This window comes from Nomascus leucogenys, chromosome 13 (genome assembly GCF_006542625.1).
Source record: "Nomascus leucogenys isolate Asia chromosome 13, Asia_NLE_v1, whole genome shotgun sequence".
Taxonomy (NCBI): Eukaryota; Metazoa; Chordata; class Mammalia; order Primates; family Hylobatidae; genus Nomascus; species Nomascus leucogenys.
The window spans coordinates 74,584,955-74,602,031 of record NC_044393.1 but is presented as its reverse complement, the minus strand read 5'-3'; positions in this window follow the sequence as shown (position 1 = coordinate 74,602,031).

Sequence of the window (17,077 nt, the reverse complement as noted above, 5' to 3'; positions counted from 1 at the left end):
ATAGTGGACTACCTACTGTCTTCTCAGGAGAGCCAAGAATCAAGGAAAAAAATAAGTAAGATTTATTTTTTTGCATTTATTCATCTTCCTAAATTGCTCAACAGAAGCTTACATAAAGAAATAAAGGTGTCCTTAATATCAGTCTTCTTTACTTGCCTACCCATATCTATAACACACACATACACACACACATGCACCCCCCACGAGTATATACACTAATAGGCATACATTTTACTCAGTTCTCTTCATAGCCTTAGTTGAGTAAATATGCAACTGATATGGAATTGACCTAATCTGCCTCATTCAAATTAGAAAATATATTTCAAAACCCCGTACGATAAAATCTCTTTTAAAATGCCATAGAAATGCCAAAACAGAGGAAAGAGAAAAAGTAACAAAATAGGAGTAAGTTGATCAATTAACCAATGATATAAATCATGGTATCTATAGTCAATGACTGAATAACTAGATATTGTCAAAAGATACTCCTTCTGGCAAAGACATGGCAATAGTTTCATTTACTTTTTGAAAGACATTCAGATGAAATGCTGTACTTTTAATGGTACTATTCCATTTCAAGTTTTATACAGACTTTCTAGATTTTATGTAGCAAATCATGGTGTTTTTACATTTTTACTTCTTTTTTGTTGAGGTGTATTTAATATGCAATAAAATTCACAGGTCATATGCATTACATTCTAGGAGTTTTGACAACTTTACATACACATTAATCTAAAGAACTGTCAAGAAAAAGGATATTTCAATTACTCCAAATTGACTCCATGATTCCTTTTGTATTTAATCCCTTTTCCTCCCCATTCAGGAGCAAACATTTTCTAATTATTTTCATGATAGATTTTTGTTTTTGGATATTATGTAAATGGAATAAAAATGTACTCTTTTATGCCTGCAAATGCCTTGATATTTTTTCAGATTTATTCGTATTGCTGCATACATCAATAATATATTCTAGTTGTACTACTAAATAGTATTTTTATATGTAACTACACTATAAGTTGTTTTCCTATTTCTGTGATGATGAGTATTTGGTTTGTTCAATTCTTTGATTATTATAAATAAGACTGCCAGGAATATTTGATATGGCTTGGATCTGTGTTAGCGAAGAAACTGGTGGCATTGTACTCCTGCTCTAGGGAATCTGTGGAACTTTGAACTTGAGAGTGATAATTTAGGGTAGCTGGCAGAAGAAATTTCAAATCAGCAAAGCGTTTAAGATGTGGTATGGCTGCTTCTAACAACCTATGATCATATGTTTGAGCAAATAAATAATATAAAACTGAAATTTATATTTACAAGAGAAGCAGATAATAAGTTTTAGTGCAGCCCAGCCATGTGGTAAGAAAAGAAAAACCCATTTTCTGGGGAAGAATTCAATCAGGCTACAGAAATTCGTGTAAGTGACAAAGAGCTAAATGTTAATAGCCAAGACAATGAGGAGGACTTGAAGGCATTTCAGAGACCTCTGCAGCAGCTCCTCACATGATAGGCTCAAAGGCCTAGGAGGGAAGCCCCTCTGCATCCGAGGGGCACTGCTGTCAGCATTCTGGCTGCTCTGGCTCCAGCCTCAGCTCAAAGAGCCCCAGATATAGCTCAGGCCACTGCATCAGAGGGTGCAGGTCATATGTCTTGATGGCTTTCACATGGTGCTAAGCCTGCAGGTACACATAATGCAAGAGTGGAGGCTTGGAAGCCTCTGCCTAGATTTCAGGGGATATATGGAAAAGCCTGGATGTCCAGCCAAAATCCAACTACAGGGGTGGAGCCCTCCTGGAGAACCACTGCTAGTACAGTGTGGAGGGGAAATGTAGGATTGGAGCCCACACACAGAGGCCCAACTGTGGCACTGTCTAGTGGAGCTGTGATAAGAGGGCTACCATCCTCCAGACCCCAGAATGGTACATCCACTGACAACTTGCACCATGCATCTGGAAAAGCCACAGGCACTCAATGCCAGCCCATGAGATGAGCTATGGAGGCTGAACCCTGCAAAGTCACAGAGGTGGAGCTGTCCAAGGTTTTGGAAGCACACCCCTTATGCCAGCATGCCTTGGATGTGGGACATGAAGTCAAAGGAGATCATTTGGGAGCTTTAACATTCAATGAATGCCCTGCTAGGTTTCAGATTTGCATGGGGCCTGTAGTCCTTTACTTTTGGCCAATTTCTCCCTTTAGGAACAGGAGTATCTACCCAGTGTGTGTAGCTCCATTGTATTTTGGAAGTAACTAAATTGTTTTTGATTTTATAGGCTCATGGGCAGAGGGGACTAGCCTTGTCTCTGATGAGACTTGGACTGTGGACTTTTGAGTTAATGCTGGAATGAGTGAAGACTCACAGGGACTGTTGAGAAGGTATGATTTAATTTTGCAAATTGAGAAGGACATGAAATTTGGGAAAGACCAGGGGCAGATTTATATGGTTTGGATCTCTATCCCCAATCAAGTCTCACATCAAATTGTAATTCCCAGTGTTGGAGGTGGGGCCTGGTGGGAGGTCATTGGATCATGGGAGTGGGATTCTCATGAATGGGTTAGCACCATCATCTCAGTGCTATTCTTGTGATAGGGAGTGAGTGAGTTATCACAAGATCTGATTTTGTTAAAAGTGTGTAGCACCTCCCACCTCTCTCTTGGTCCTGCTCTGGCCATGTAAAATGTACCCGCTTCTCTTTTACCTCCTGCCAAGATTTTAAGTTTCCTGAAGCCTCTCCAGAAGCTGAAAAGAAGTTTTTATGCTTCCTGTACAGCCTGTGGAATCGTGAGCCAGTTAAACCTCTTTTCTTTATAAATTACCCAGTCTCAGGCATTTCTTTATAGCAATGTGAGAACAAACTAATACAACATTCTTAATATATATGTACATTTCTCATGCAAAAATACCTTGGAAAAGAATTATTAAATCATAGGGTAGAAATATGTTTCACTTTATTAGAAACCATCAAACAACCCCTTCAAAGTAACTGAACTGTTATGTACTTCCGTTACCATGTTTGAAAGTAATAGTTATTCCAAATCGGTTGACCTACATTTGTTATTATCAGTCTTTATAATGTTAGCCACTTAATCAGTGTTTTGTGATACTACTGACATTTTTTCTTTGCTTACTTGCCATTCATATATCTTCTTTTGTAAAGCGTGTGCTCAAGTCTTTTAACACTTTTATTGGGTTGTTGTGGGAGTTATCTATACAATCCATTAAATTTTTCTCATGTATGTGTTACAGATACTCTTTCATTCTGTGACTTATCAATGTATTTTCTTAAAAATGTCTTTTGAAGAATGGAATGTCTTAAGTTTGATGAGGACTAATTCATCAATTTATATGGTTAGTGCTTTTTTTGTCCTATACAACAAAAAAAAACACTTTGTCTATGTCAAGTTAAAGATAACTTTGTTTTTTTTCTAGAATCTTTACAGTTATAGATTTTACATTTTTTTTTTTTTTTTTTTTTTGAGATGGAGTCTCGCTCTGTCGCCCAGGCTGGAGTGCAGTGGTGCAATCTCAGCTCACTGCAAGCTCCGCCTCCCAGGTTCACGTCATTCTCCTGCCTCAGCCTCTCCGAGTAGCTGGGACTACAGGCGCCCGCCACCACGCCTGGCTAATTTTTTGTATTTTTTAGTAGAGACGGGGTTTCACTGTGGTCTCGATCTCCTGACCTCGTGATCCGCCCGCCTCGGCCTCCCAAAGTACTGGCATTACAAGCGTGAGCCACTGCGCCCGGCCGATTTTATATTTAATTCTATAACCAACCCACTCCCTTTTTCAGTTCAGGCTGCTGTAACAGAATGCTATATACTACATGGCTTAAACAATAATTTCTTTCTCACAGTTCTAGAAGCTGAAAAGTTCAAGACTGAACTGTGCACAGATCTCTTGTCTGGTGAGTGCCCACTTCCTAATTTGAACGTGGCTGTCTTTGAATTATATCCTCACATGGAGAAGAGGAAGAGAGAGGGAAAGGGCAAAAGAGAGCAAAAGCAAGAAAAGAAGAGCTAGCTTTTTCTTTTGTTTAATAAGGGCACTAATCCCACTCTTGAGTGTTACATCCTCATGACATAATTACATCCCAAAGCCCTCACCTTCTAATAACATCACATTGGAGATTCAACATATGAACTTTGAGGGTCTCAGGATTGGAATTTCCATAGTGCTTAGAAGTGGAAGGGAGCAACTCAAGAAAAGATAAAGTCACAGATGTGGAGTATGTATCATCCAATATACAAAAAAAAGAAAAAAACTTCTGACTAGAGGTAAAACAGGAAAATTAACCAATAAAAGAAAATAAACACAATTAATAGAAAAGAAACTCAAATTATCTATTATCTTTGATGTTGAATTAGGGAAGGACTTTAAAGAAGTTATTATAAAGGCATTCAAGATCTCAAAATCAGTTTTTCCTAAAGAATAAACAGATTGTGATTCTCCACAGGCAAACTGAATCTATATAAAACAATCCAACAGAAATTCTAGGACAAAAATGACAACATTTAACATAAAACACATGTATTTAAAACACAGATTACAAACAAAAGAAGTAAATGTCAGTAAAATGTGGAGGCACTGAATAGAAATCAGCCAATCTGGAGAATAAAATTTTTAAAAGGTGAACTGTGGGATGTATCAAAAGGTATACCACATACGTAATTCCACTTCAAGAATAAGAAAAGACAGAAAAAATGGAGAACATTGTTGAAGAAATAATGGCTATAAATATCCCAAATTTGATAAAAACTCTAAACATACAGATACTAAAAGCATAATAAAAATCAAGAAGGATATAGTCAAAGAAACCAACAGCTGAACACATTGTAATTAAACTGCTGCAACACAAATATTAACAGAAATGACAGAAACAGCCAGAGAAAAATCACATATAACATACAATGGAACAAACATGAATATCTGACTTTCACACAAAAGCAGTGCTGATCAGAAGTCAGTGAAATTATATCTGAAAAGTCCTGTAGTATGATAAAACAAATTCCGTCTCTTTTAATTGTACTATATATGATACAAATATGTAGTATAATATACTACATATTTTTGTAGTGGAGCAGGGGGAAGTCCTTTGAAATTGAATACAAAAGAAACACGATTCTAAACAATCAAAAACGAATAGGATACTTGGCCAGCAGACCTCTCATACAATAAATGCTAAAGGAAGTTTGTCAACCTCAAAGAAAATGACACAAGATAAAGACCTTTATCTATAGGAAAGAATTAAATCACAGAATATTGTAAGTTACTAGATATTATAGGGTTTTTAACATGTGTAGTTATAATCTATATAAGAAAACAAATAATGCTAAATAAAACTATATAGTTTCATGCTTATAAAATTCATATGAAATGGTAAATATTAACTCTAATTAGACAATTATAACTTAAGGATGCATATTTTAATCCTAGAGCAGTCACTAAAAATGGTGAAGTATAACAATGAAGGCAATGGAGAAATATAATTGTTATGTAAACCAAAAATCCCTAAAATGTCCTCCGTAAAGGACATATACAACAAATACAACAAATCAGATTCAGAATACAGTGTAGGATGAAATTATTGTTCTCTTTTAAAAATAATGAAATCTGTTGCATTGTTAACTTTAAGCACTTCATTTTTACCTAAAAAAAGAAAAACTGCTCTGTACTGAAAGATAGTGAAAGGAAGGATAAATCTTTAATCCAGTTAGAGTACAAAAGAATAAATAGCAATATGTTATCAGCATTTATCAACCTCTCCTTGAAGCTGTTTTCTATAACCCATTCTTTAAGTGAAACTCAGAAAAAACAAAAATAAAAAGTCATATTTTTGGTAACTAAACAAATATTGTCTATTCTCCCGCATTTTAAATGTTTTACATGGTTTGAAATGTAAACTAAGTTTAACTTGGACTTGGAAAAGCAAAATCGCTCTATTTCTTACATATTAAATTTATGTCATTACAGGTAATGAGATTGTGATATAAGTATTACCATTCAGATAAAATATGTTCATTTGGGAAAGAAAATCGGATGGATACTTATTCTAGCTGGGATAAATTCAGAGATCTCTTGGCCCCTGTTTACCCATGTGGGCATGTCTTAATAAGTAAAGTGGATTAGATTTGCTGCACCTGCTGGTCCCATCTTTGCTTTCCCTTAAAGAGCTGTGACAGACAGACTATGGTCTGTGGGGATTGTTCGCACCTTCTAGTTGGTGATATCTGTCAATGTATCTTGCTCCTGTTCTCTGGCTTGACAGGAATTCTGCATCAGGGTTAAGAATGGTCGGGAACCTAGCCCATTTATGCCTGTCAGCTTCCTTGACAGCCAGACATTGGAGCTGCCCTCATCAGTGTCTTCTAGCTCAGCTTCTAGGCACACAAGAATAGGAGTTTTCTTTTCCAGTGAACAAAGGGGAGCCCGTGACACAGAACTGCGACACTTTAACTCTTGCTATTCCTTTCTGGTCAGTTGCTTAAACGGACTGTCTCTCCCACTATCTCTGGCTTGCATCAATATGTGACCAGTAGGCACATCTAAATTAACCTTCTTGATTCAAAAATACTCAGAATTCCGCTATACATTGTAGACATGAATACCTATTGTTAAACATTCATCCCAAATGTATCACATTAAACCCCCATCTTAGTCAGCTCTGGATGCTATAACATAGTACCAGAAACTGAAAGTCTTAAAAAAAAAACATTTATTTCTCATGGTGCTGGAGGCTGGGAAGATCAAAATCAAGGTGCTGGCCAGTGTGGTTCCTGGTAAGAGCCCTCTTCCTGGCTTTGCAGATATATCCTCACATGGCAAAGAGGAAAAGAAAGAGCAAGAGAATGAGAGAGAGAGAGAGAGAAAATGAGAGAACTCTATTTGCTTTCTCTTTTTATAAGGCACTAATCCCCCTTTATGATCTGATCTAAATCTAATTAGCTTCCAAAGGCCAACCTACTGATACCATCATACTGGGGAGTAGGGTTTCAACATGTGATTTTAGGTGGGACACAAACATGTAGCCCATAACAACCCCAAACCTTGTTTTAAGTCACCCACTTCTTAAATACTGACTTTAATGTTTAATATGTCCAATTTGTTTTTTGAAAGGAAGATAAGCTATTTGCTTATTTATTATTTGTGTTCAATAACATAAGCAGAATTCTTTCAAGTTATTTAATTATAAATATTGTGGCAGAGTTGATCCTTCTCTAGTTTTTAACACCTTCGCAATATGCATATTACAATGTAGGCTTTGTTATTATAAATGTGCGTGTTTTCACATATCAAATTTCCTATTACTTGTAGGTAGATACTTCTAGACCAAAAAACATAACTTATTATTCTGTGACTACTTCATTTACAATGATTTATGGACCATAGTAGGTATCCAGTAAAGTTTATAGAGTGTTGAATGGATATTTTAAAGTACCAAATATATAATATGTGAAAAAGCAAAGTATAAAATTTATCATAAGTTCATCTTATAGTTATATAAATAATAATCAGGGTTTATGAAAAGTTGTATTACCATTTGGACAAAGACTCTAAGATAACAAAGAAAATAACAGCGTGATTTTTGAGTCATGATAAGATGATTTATTTTTTGTTTTTGATTTCCCCTCATGTGATTATTATATTATTTTGGCCACAAGCAATATATAAGAGAAATGTTAGCTTTGAGCATTATTTAAGGTGTAATGAAGTTCAGCTCTGTATAATGTGCTTGTTTCCATATTCCTGAGATCAGTTGGATGTGATTTTCCTCACAGTTACTCCAGCCTTTGAAATAATAACTGCCTAATGAAAATGTGAACACTCTTATCTATTTGTAATAAATTCTTACAGTGACTGGCAATAAATTTCAAAACATCCATGCTTTTCTGAGCATGTAAATAATTTTAAAATAAAATTTAGAATTTCTAAATGTTTACCTATAAATATACATTGTATGTTTTACAATGTTGTAGCTTAAAGATAAAGCTATATTAAAGCTGTATTAAAGCTTTATCTGTAAAGCTATATTCATCATATGATTCTATCATAATGTAATACATATTATTCATTTAAAATGCTACATGCATTCTTAGAATTATCTTACATAATTATAATATATGATATCACATTGTTCTGTACCATATTAGGTATGAGAATTCAATAAATCAAATAACTACAAAAATGTCATTATTATTAAAGGCTTTATTGACTCACTGACAGTGATAACTACTGTATTCTGAGAGCTATAGGGGTTGGGGGGAAAAGGAAAAGATATTAGAGAACAAATATGCTACGGTCTGAATGTTTGTCTCTGTTAGGGTTCTCTAGAGATACAGGACCAATAGAATGGATTGATAAAAAGAGAGATGGTTAGATGATAGATAGATAGATAGATGATAGATAGATAGATAGATAGATAGATGATAGATAGATAGGTAATTTTTAATTGCTAGATATATAGAAAGAGATGTTGTGATATATAACAAATAAAAATATATATGAGGGGACAGATATATTATGGGAATTGGCTCATCAAATTATTATGACCAAGAAGTTCCATAATATGCCATCTGCAAACAAGAGAGTCAGGAAAGCCAATAGCATAATTCAGTCTAAGGCCAAAGGCCTGAAAACCTGTGGGGATGGGGAAGGGCTGCTTAGTCAAAAAGGAAGTCTAAAGACCTGACAAAGAGAGCTCCAACGTCTAATCACAGAAGAAGATCGATGTCCCAGCTGAAACGGACAGTTTGCCTTTCCTTCACCTTTTTGTTCTATCCAGGTCCTCAGTGGATTGAATGTTGTCCCACACGGGTGAAAGGGGATCTTGTTTACTGAGTCTACTGATTCAAAAACAACCTTGCAGATACACCCAGATAGAATGTTTAACCATCTGTCTGAGTATCCCTTAAAACAGTCAAATTGATACATAAAATTAACCATCAAAAGGTCAATCTTGTCAACTTGACACCCATACGTATCATCTTAAACCATACCTAATCTCCAAATAAAGACAATATTAAGGTCGTAAATCCACCTAACATGAGATGACTATGCTCTGTACAACCCCAAATGCACTAATCCCCTTCCCCAGGAAAGGAAGTAAACTGCTGACTGATGTTTACTCTTTCCTGATATCAAATAACTTAAATGCTATTATATACAATTAACGACACTTAAATATTGATATAAAATCAATACATCTTATGCTACATGATAAAGGAATAAGAGAAGAAAGGAAACAAATATATTTGATTAATATATACATATATATGTATATGCGTATATATATACACATATATACATATATATACGTATATACGTATATATATACATATATATACGTATATACGTATATATATACATATATATATATATATATATACGTATATATACGTATATACGTATATATATACATATATATATACACACACACACATACACACACAGGTATTTAAAACAAAATAGGAAAGAAATGCTTATTATAATTAAGGTCCTCATTTCTGGAATGGCTTGCTTTCCTTTCTATACTCCCTTTGTCTTCAACAAGCTCCTCAGCTGGCTATTGCAATTTATCTGGTGGGGTAACCCAAACCTTCATTCTGAAGGGTCTGAATCTTTTATAGCTCTGACTGGATTGGGTTGCTGTAGTTTTTAATTTATTATTTATTTATTTATTCATTTTAATTTTACTTTAAACTCTGGGATACATGTGCAGAAGGTGAAGGTTTGTTACATAGGTATACGTGTGCCAGCTGGTTTGCTGAACCTATTGACCAATCTTCTAAGTTCCCTCCCCTTGCCCCCCACCCCCCGACAGACCCTGATGTGTGTCGTTCCCCTCCATGTGTCCATGTCTTCTCATTGTTCAACTCCCACTTACGAGTGAGAACATGCAGTGTTTGGTTTTCTGTTGGGTTAGTTTGTTGTGGATGATGGTTTCCAGTTTCATCCATTTCCCCACAAAAGACATGATCTCCTTCCTTTTTATGGCTGCATAGTATTTCATGGTATATATGTACCACATTTTCTTTATCCAGTCTATCACTGATGGGTACTTGGGTTGATTCCATGTCTTTGCTATTGTGAATAGTGCTGCAATAAACATGTGTGCATGTGTCTTTTTTTTTTTTTTTTTTTCAGATGGACTTTTGCTCTTGTTGCCCAGGCTGGAGTGCAATGGCATGATCTCAGCTCATCATAACCTCCATCTCCCGGGTTCAAGCGATTCTCCTGCCTCAGCCTCCCTAGTAGCTGGGATTACAGGCATGTGCCACCATGCCTGGCTAATTTTGTATTTTTAGTAGAGACGGGGTTGCTCCATGTTGGTCAGGCTGGTCTTGAACTCCCAACCTCAGGTGTTCCACCCACCTCTGCCTCCCAAATTGCTGGGAATACAGGTGTGAGCCACCGTGCCTGGCCGCATGTGTCTTTATAGTAGAATAATTTGTATTCCTTTGGGTATATACCTAGTAATGGGATTGCTGGGTCAAATGGTACTTCTTGTTCTGAATCCTTGAGGAATTGTCATACTGTCTTCCATAATGGTTGAACTAATTTACATTCCCACCAACAATGTAAAAGCATTCATATTTCTCCACAGCCTCACCAGCATCTATTGTTTCCTGACTTTTTAATAATTGTCATTCTGACTGGCATGAGATGGTATTTCATTGTGGTTTTAATTTACATTTCTCTAATGAACAGTGATATTGAGCTTTTTCTTGTACATTTGTTGGCCATGTAAATGTCTTCTTTTGAGAAGTGTCTGTTCATATCCTTTTCCCACTGTTGTTGGGGTTATTTGTTTTTTTCTTGTAAATTTGTTTAAGTTTCTTGTAAATTCTGTATATTAGACTTTTGTCAGATGGGTAGACTGCAAAAATTTTCTCCCATTCTGTAGGCTGCCTGTTCACTCTGATGATAGTTTCTTTTTACGATAGTTTCTTTTGCACAAGCTTTTTAGTTTAATTAGAAACCATTTGTCAATTTTGGCTCTTGTTGCAATTGCTTTTGGTGTTTTTGTCATAAAGTCTTTGCCCAATACTATATCCCAAAGGGTATTGCCTAGGTTTTCATCTAGGATTTGTATGGTTTTGGGTTTTACATTTAAGTCTTTAATCCATCTTGAGTTCATTTTTGTGTAAGGTATAAGGAAGGGGTCCAGTTTCAGTTTTCTGCAATGGCAAGCCAGTTTCCTGGCAACATTTATTGACTAGGAGACCCTTTCCCCATTGCTTGTTTTTGTCAGGTTTGTCAAAGATCAGATGGTTGTAGATGTGTGGTGTTATTTCTGAAGTCTCTGTTCTATTCCTTTGGTTTATATGTCTGTTTTGGTACCAGTTCCATGCTGTTTTGGTTACTGTAGCCTTGTAGTATAGTTTGAAGTCAGATAGTGTGATGCCTCCAGCTTTGTACTTTTAGCTTAGGATTGTCTTGGCTATATGGGGTCATCTTTGATTCCATATGAAATTTAAAGTAGCTTTTTTGTAATTCTGTGAAGAATTTCAATGGTAGTTTGATGGGAAAGTCATTGAACCTGTAAATTACTTAGGGCATTATGGCCATTTTCACAATATTGATTCTTCCTATCCATGAGGATAGAATGTTTTTCCATTTGTTCTTGTCCTCTCTTATTTCCTTGAGCAGCGGTTTGCAGTTCTCCTTGAAGAAGTCCTTCACATCCCTTGTTAGCTGTATTCCTAGATATTTTATTCTCTCTGTAGCAATCGTGAATGGGAGTTAATTCATGATTTGGCTCTCTGCATGTCTATTGTTGGTGTAAAGAAATGCTTGTAACTTTTGCACATCGATTTTGTATCCTGAGACTTTGTTGAAGTTGCCTATCAGCTTAAGAAGTTTTGGGCTGAGATGAGGGGGTTTTCTAGGTACAGAATCATGTCTCTCACAAACAGAGACAATTTGGCTTTCTCTTTTCCTATTTGAATACCTTGATTTCTTTCTTTTGCCTGGTTGCTCTGGCCAGAAGTTCCAATACTATGTTGAATAGGAGTGGTGAGAGGGCATCCTGGCCTTGTACTGGTTTTCAAAAGGAATGCTTCCAGCTTTTGCCTGTTCAATATAATCTTTGCTGTGGTTGTCATAAACAGCTCTTATTATTTTGAGATATATTCCATCAATACTTAGCTTATTAAGAGTTTTTAACATGAATGGATGTTGAATTCTATCAAAGGCCTTTTCTGCAACTTTTGAGATAATCATGTGGTTGTTGTCTTTGGTTCTCTTTATGTGATGAAGTACGTTTATTGATTTGCATATGTTGAATGAGCCTTGCATCCCAGGGATGAAGCTGACTTGATAGTGGTGGATATTTTTTTGATGTATTGCTCGATTCGTTTGCCAGTATTTTATTAAGAATTTTTGCATCAATGTTCATCAGGGATATCGGCCTGAAGTTTTCTTTTTTTGTTGTTGTATATCTGCCAGTTTTTGGTATCAGGATAATGCTGGCTTCATTAAATGAGTTAGGGAGGAGTCCCTCTTTCTCAATTGTTTAGAATAGTTTCAAAAAGTATGGTATTAGCTCCTCTTTGTGCCTCTGGTAGAACTTGGCTGTGAATCATTCTGGTCCTGTGCTTTTTTTGGTTGGTAGGCTATTAATTACTGCCTCAATTTCAGAACTTGTTATTGGTCTATTCAGCGATTCGACTTCTTCCTGGTTTAGTCTTGAGAGGGTGTATGTGTCCAAGGATGTATCCATTTCTTCTAGATTTTCTTGTTTATTTGAATAGAGGTGTTTATAGTATTCTCTGATGATAGTTTGAATTTCTGTGGGGTCAGTGGTCATATCCCTTTTTTTTATTGTGTTTATTTGATTCTTCTCCCTTTTCTTCTTTATTAATCTAGCTAGCAGTCTTTCTTAATTTTTTCCAAAAAAAAAAAAAAAAAAAAAACAGCTCCTGGATTCATTGATTTCTTTGGAGGCTTTTATATGTCTGTATCTCCTTCAATTCTGATCTGATCTTAGTTACTTCTTGCCTTCTGCTAGCTTTTGGATTAGTTTGCTCTTGCTTCTATAGCTTTTAATTGTGATATTAGGGTGTCAATTTGAGATATTTCTAGCTTTCTGATGTGAGCATTTAGTGTTATTTTAGTGTCATAAATTTCCCTCTTAGCACTGCTTTAGCTGTGCCCAAGAGATTCTGGTACATTGTCTCTTTGTTCTCAGTGGTTTCAAAGAACTTCTTGATTTCTGCCTTCATTTCATTATTTACCCAGGAGTCATTTGTTCAATTTCCATGTAATTTTGTGGTTTTGGGTGAGTTTGTTAATCCTAATTTCAAAGTTGATTGCACTGTGGTCTGAAAGACTGTTTGTTATGATTTCAGTTATTTTGCATTTGCTGAGGAGTGTTTTACTTCCAATTATATTGTCAATTTTAGTGTAAGTGCCATGTGGCACTGAGAAAAAGGTATATTCTGTTGATTTGGGATGGAGAGTTCTGTAGATGTCTGTTAGGTCCACTTGATCCAGAGCTGAGTTGAAGTCCTGAATATCCTTGTTAATTTTCTGTCTTGTTGATCTGTCTAATACCGGCAGTGGGGTGTTAAAGTGTCCCACTATTAGTGTGTGGGAGTCTAAGTCTCTTTGTAGGTCTCTAAGAACTTGTTTTATGAATCTGGGTGCTCCTGTATTCATACATACTTAAGATAGTTTTTCTTGTTGAACTGATCCCTTTACCATTATGTCATTATATCCTTCTTTGTCTTTTTTGATCTTTGTTGGTTTAAAGTCTGTTTTGTCAGAGACTAAGATTGCAACCCTTGTTTTTTTGTTTTTGTTTTTTGTTTTGTTTTGTTTTTGCTTTCCATTTGCTTGGTAAATTTTCTTCCATCCCTTTATTTTGAGCTTATGTGTGTGCCTTTTCACATGAAATGGGTCTCCTGAATACAGCACAGTGATGAGTCTTGACTATCCAATTTGCCAGTCTGCATCTTAATTTGGGCATTTAGCCCATTTACATTTAAAGTTAGTATTGTTATGTATGAATTTGATCCTGTCATCATGATGCTAGCTGATTTTGCATCACTAGGTGAGGCAGTTTTTTCATAGTGTCATTGGTCTTTATATTTTGATGTGTTTTTGCAATGGCTAGTACCAGTTTTTCCTTTCCATATTTAGTGATTCTTTCAGGAGCTCTTGCAAGGCAGGCATGGTGGTAATGAAATTTCCCAGCATTTGCTTGTCGGGAAAGGATTTTATTTCTCCTTCGTTTATGAAGTTTAGTTGGGCTGGGTATAAAATTCTGGGTTGAAAATTGTTTTCTTTAAGAATGTTGAATATTGGCCCCCAATCTCTTCTGGCTTACAGAGTTTCTGCTGAGAGGTTCATGGTTAGTCTAATGAGCTTCCCTTTGTAGGTGACCTGGCCTTTATCTCTGGCTGCCCTTAACAGTTTTTTCCTTCATTTCAACCTTGGAGAACCTAATGTTTTTGTGCCTTGGTGTTGATCTTTTTATGGAGGATCTTAGTGGTGTTCTGTGTATTTCCTGAATTTGCATGTTGGCCTGTCTTGCTAAATTGGGGAAGTTCTCCCAGATAACATCCTGAAGTGTGTTTTTCAGCTTGTTTCTATTCTCCCTGTCTCCTTCAAGTACTCCAATCAATCATAGATTCTGTCTTTTTATGTAGTCCCATATTTCTCAGAGGCTTTGTTCATGCCTTTTCATTCTTTTTTCTCTAATCTTGCGTGTGTGTCTTATTTCAGCAAGGTGGTCTTAAACTTTGATATCCTTTCTTCTACTTGGTCGAATCAGTTATTGATACTTGTGTTGCTTCATGAAATTCTCATGCTGTGTTTTTCAGCTCCATCAGGTCCTTTATGTTCCTCTTTAAACTGGTTATTCTAGTTAGCAGCTCCTCTAACCTTTTATCAAGGTTCTCAGCTTCTTTGCATTGCATTAGAACATGCTTCTTTAGCTCCGAAGAGTTTTTTTACTACCCATCTTCTGAAGCCTACTTATGTCAGTTCATCCATCTTATCCTCCGTCCAGTTCTGCACACTTCCTGGAGAGGTGTTGCGATTATTTGGAGGAGAAGAGGCACTCTGGCCTTTTGGGTTTTCAGCATTTTTACATTGATTCTTTCTCATCTTCATGAGTTTGTCTAGTTTTGATCTTTGAGGCTGCTGACCCTTGGATGGAGTTTTTGTGGGAACTTGTTTTTTTGTTGATGCTATTGTTGCGTTCTGTTTGTTTTTCTTTCAATGGTCAGGTCCCTCTTCTGTAGGGCTACTGCAGTTGCTGGGGATTCACTTGAGGCCCTATTCACTTGGGGGTTCACTTGAGGCCCTAGGGTACTCCCCTAGCCCTCACACCCCGTGGCTCTCAGGTGGGCCACAGCACCACACTGCTTTTCTTTCCTCTCTGCGGATCATGCCAGCTGCCTAGTCAGTTCTGATGAGAGAACCTGGATACCTTGGTTGCCAGTGTAGGATTCACACACTAATTATAGTTTTTTCAATTGGAGCCTCTGATAGCCACTGCTTCTAATCAGCCATCTTGTCCTTCCATGCTGCAGTTTTATTCTTGACCTTAATTACAAAGCATGGCAATACTAAGACACATCCTAAGGGATCTCCTGTATCCCATGTATATTCTTTCCTACCTCTATGTGGGTAAGCTATGTAGTTTATAATATTTTGTTATAGCAGCACAAATGAGCTAATACAAGATGCAAAATAATTACAGAGTAATCACATAAATTCTCATGAGTCCTAAGATTAAATCAGATGCTATGGCAGGAAAATGTACATTTGTTATTCAAGCGTTCTATTTTTTAACTCAATTTGCATTATATTTAAGAACACTAAAACTGCCAATTTGCTTGTAGTGAAAAATATGATGAATAATGTATGTTAACATTTCACTAAATATTAAGATTAGAATAATCATATGTTATTACTCTAATCCTTTAAGTCTTCTGAAGGTAAGTACAATTCTATATTTATATTTGAGGTAAGAATTGTGTGAACAGAATCTTCTCCAAATAATATAGTTCTGTGAGTAAAAGTAGAATGAACTACTAAATAGACTTTTTAATCCAAATATTCATATTTTATGGTGATATCTTTCTTCTTCACACATCTTATAATGACTTTTTGTTTACTATTGTGACATATATATTTTAACATTAAAATTAACAAATATGTTTTTGGTAAGTAATATATGACATAATATGCCATTAGTATAGCATATACAAGATCTATACATCTATCACATATAACACATTATATAATATATAGTAAAACAAATATATATTTTAATTATACCATTTTTCTTCCATGTCCTTTTTCAACATTTTTGTTTTTTAAAATTTACCACTTTCTATTATACCTCTCACTAATCTCAAAGCCAAAGAGACACTTATATGAGTAAAAGGTATGGTGTAGTACGTTTTTTCTGTCTATATATTAAGGTAGGCAAATGTCTGAACAATTCTGAATTTTTGAACCTCAGCCCATCAGAATGCCATGTAAATAAATTGAGCAAAGAAGTGAAAACACACACACACACACACACACAAAGAAATATAATTTCCTGTCAACATTGTATGATGAAGACTGTGAAGTGAGATCAATGACAAAGATTCTCTCAACAGACTGCAAAAGAACATTTCAGGAGGTGGAGCCAAGATGGCCGAATAGGAATGGCTCCGGTCTACAGCTCCCAGCATGAGCAATGCAGAAGACAGGTGGTGATTTCTGCATTTCCATCTGAGGTACTGGGTTCATCTCACAAGGGAGTGCCAGACAGTGGGCGCAGGACAGTGGGTGCAGCGCACTGTGCGCGAGCTGAAGCAGGGCGAGGCATTGCCTCACTCAGGAAGCGCAAGGGGTCAGGGAGTTCCCTTTCCTAGTCAAAGAAAGGGGTGACAGACGGCACCTGGAAAATCGGGTCACTTCCACCCTAATACTGCGCTTTTCTGACGGGCTTAAAAAACAGCACACCAGGAGATTATATCTCGCATCTGGCTAGGAGGGTCCTACTCCCATGGAGTCTCGCTGATTGCTAGCACAGCAGTCTGAGACTAAACTGCAAGGAAGCAGCAACGCTGCGGGAGGGGG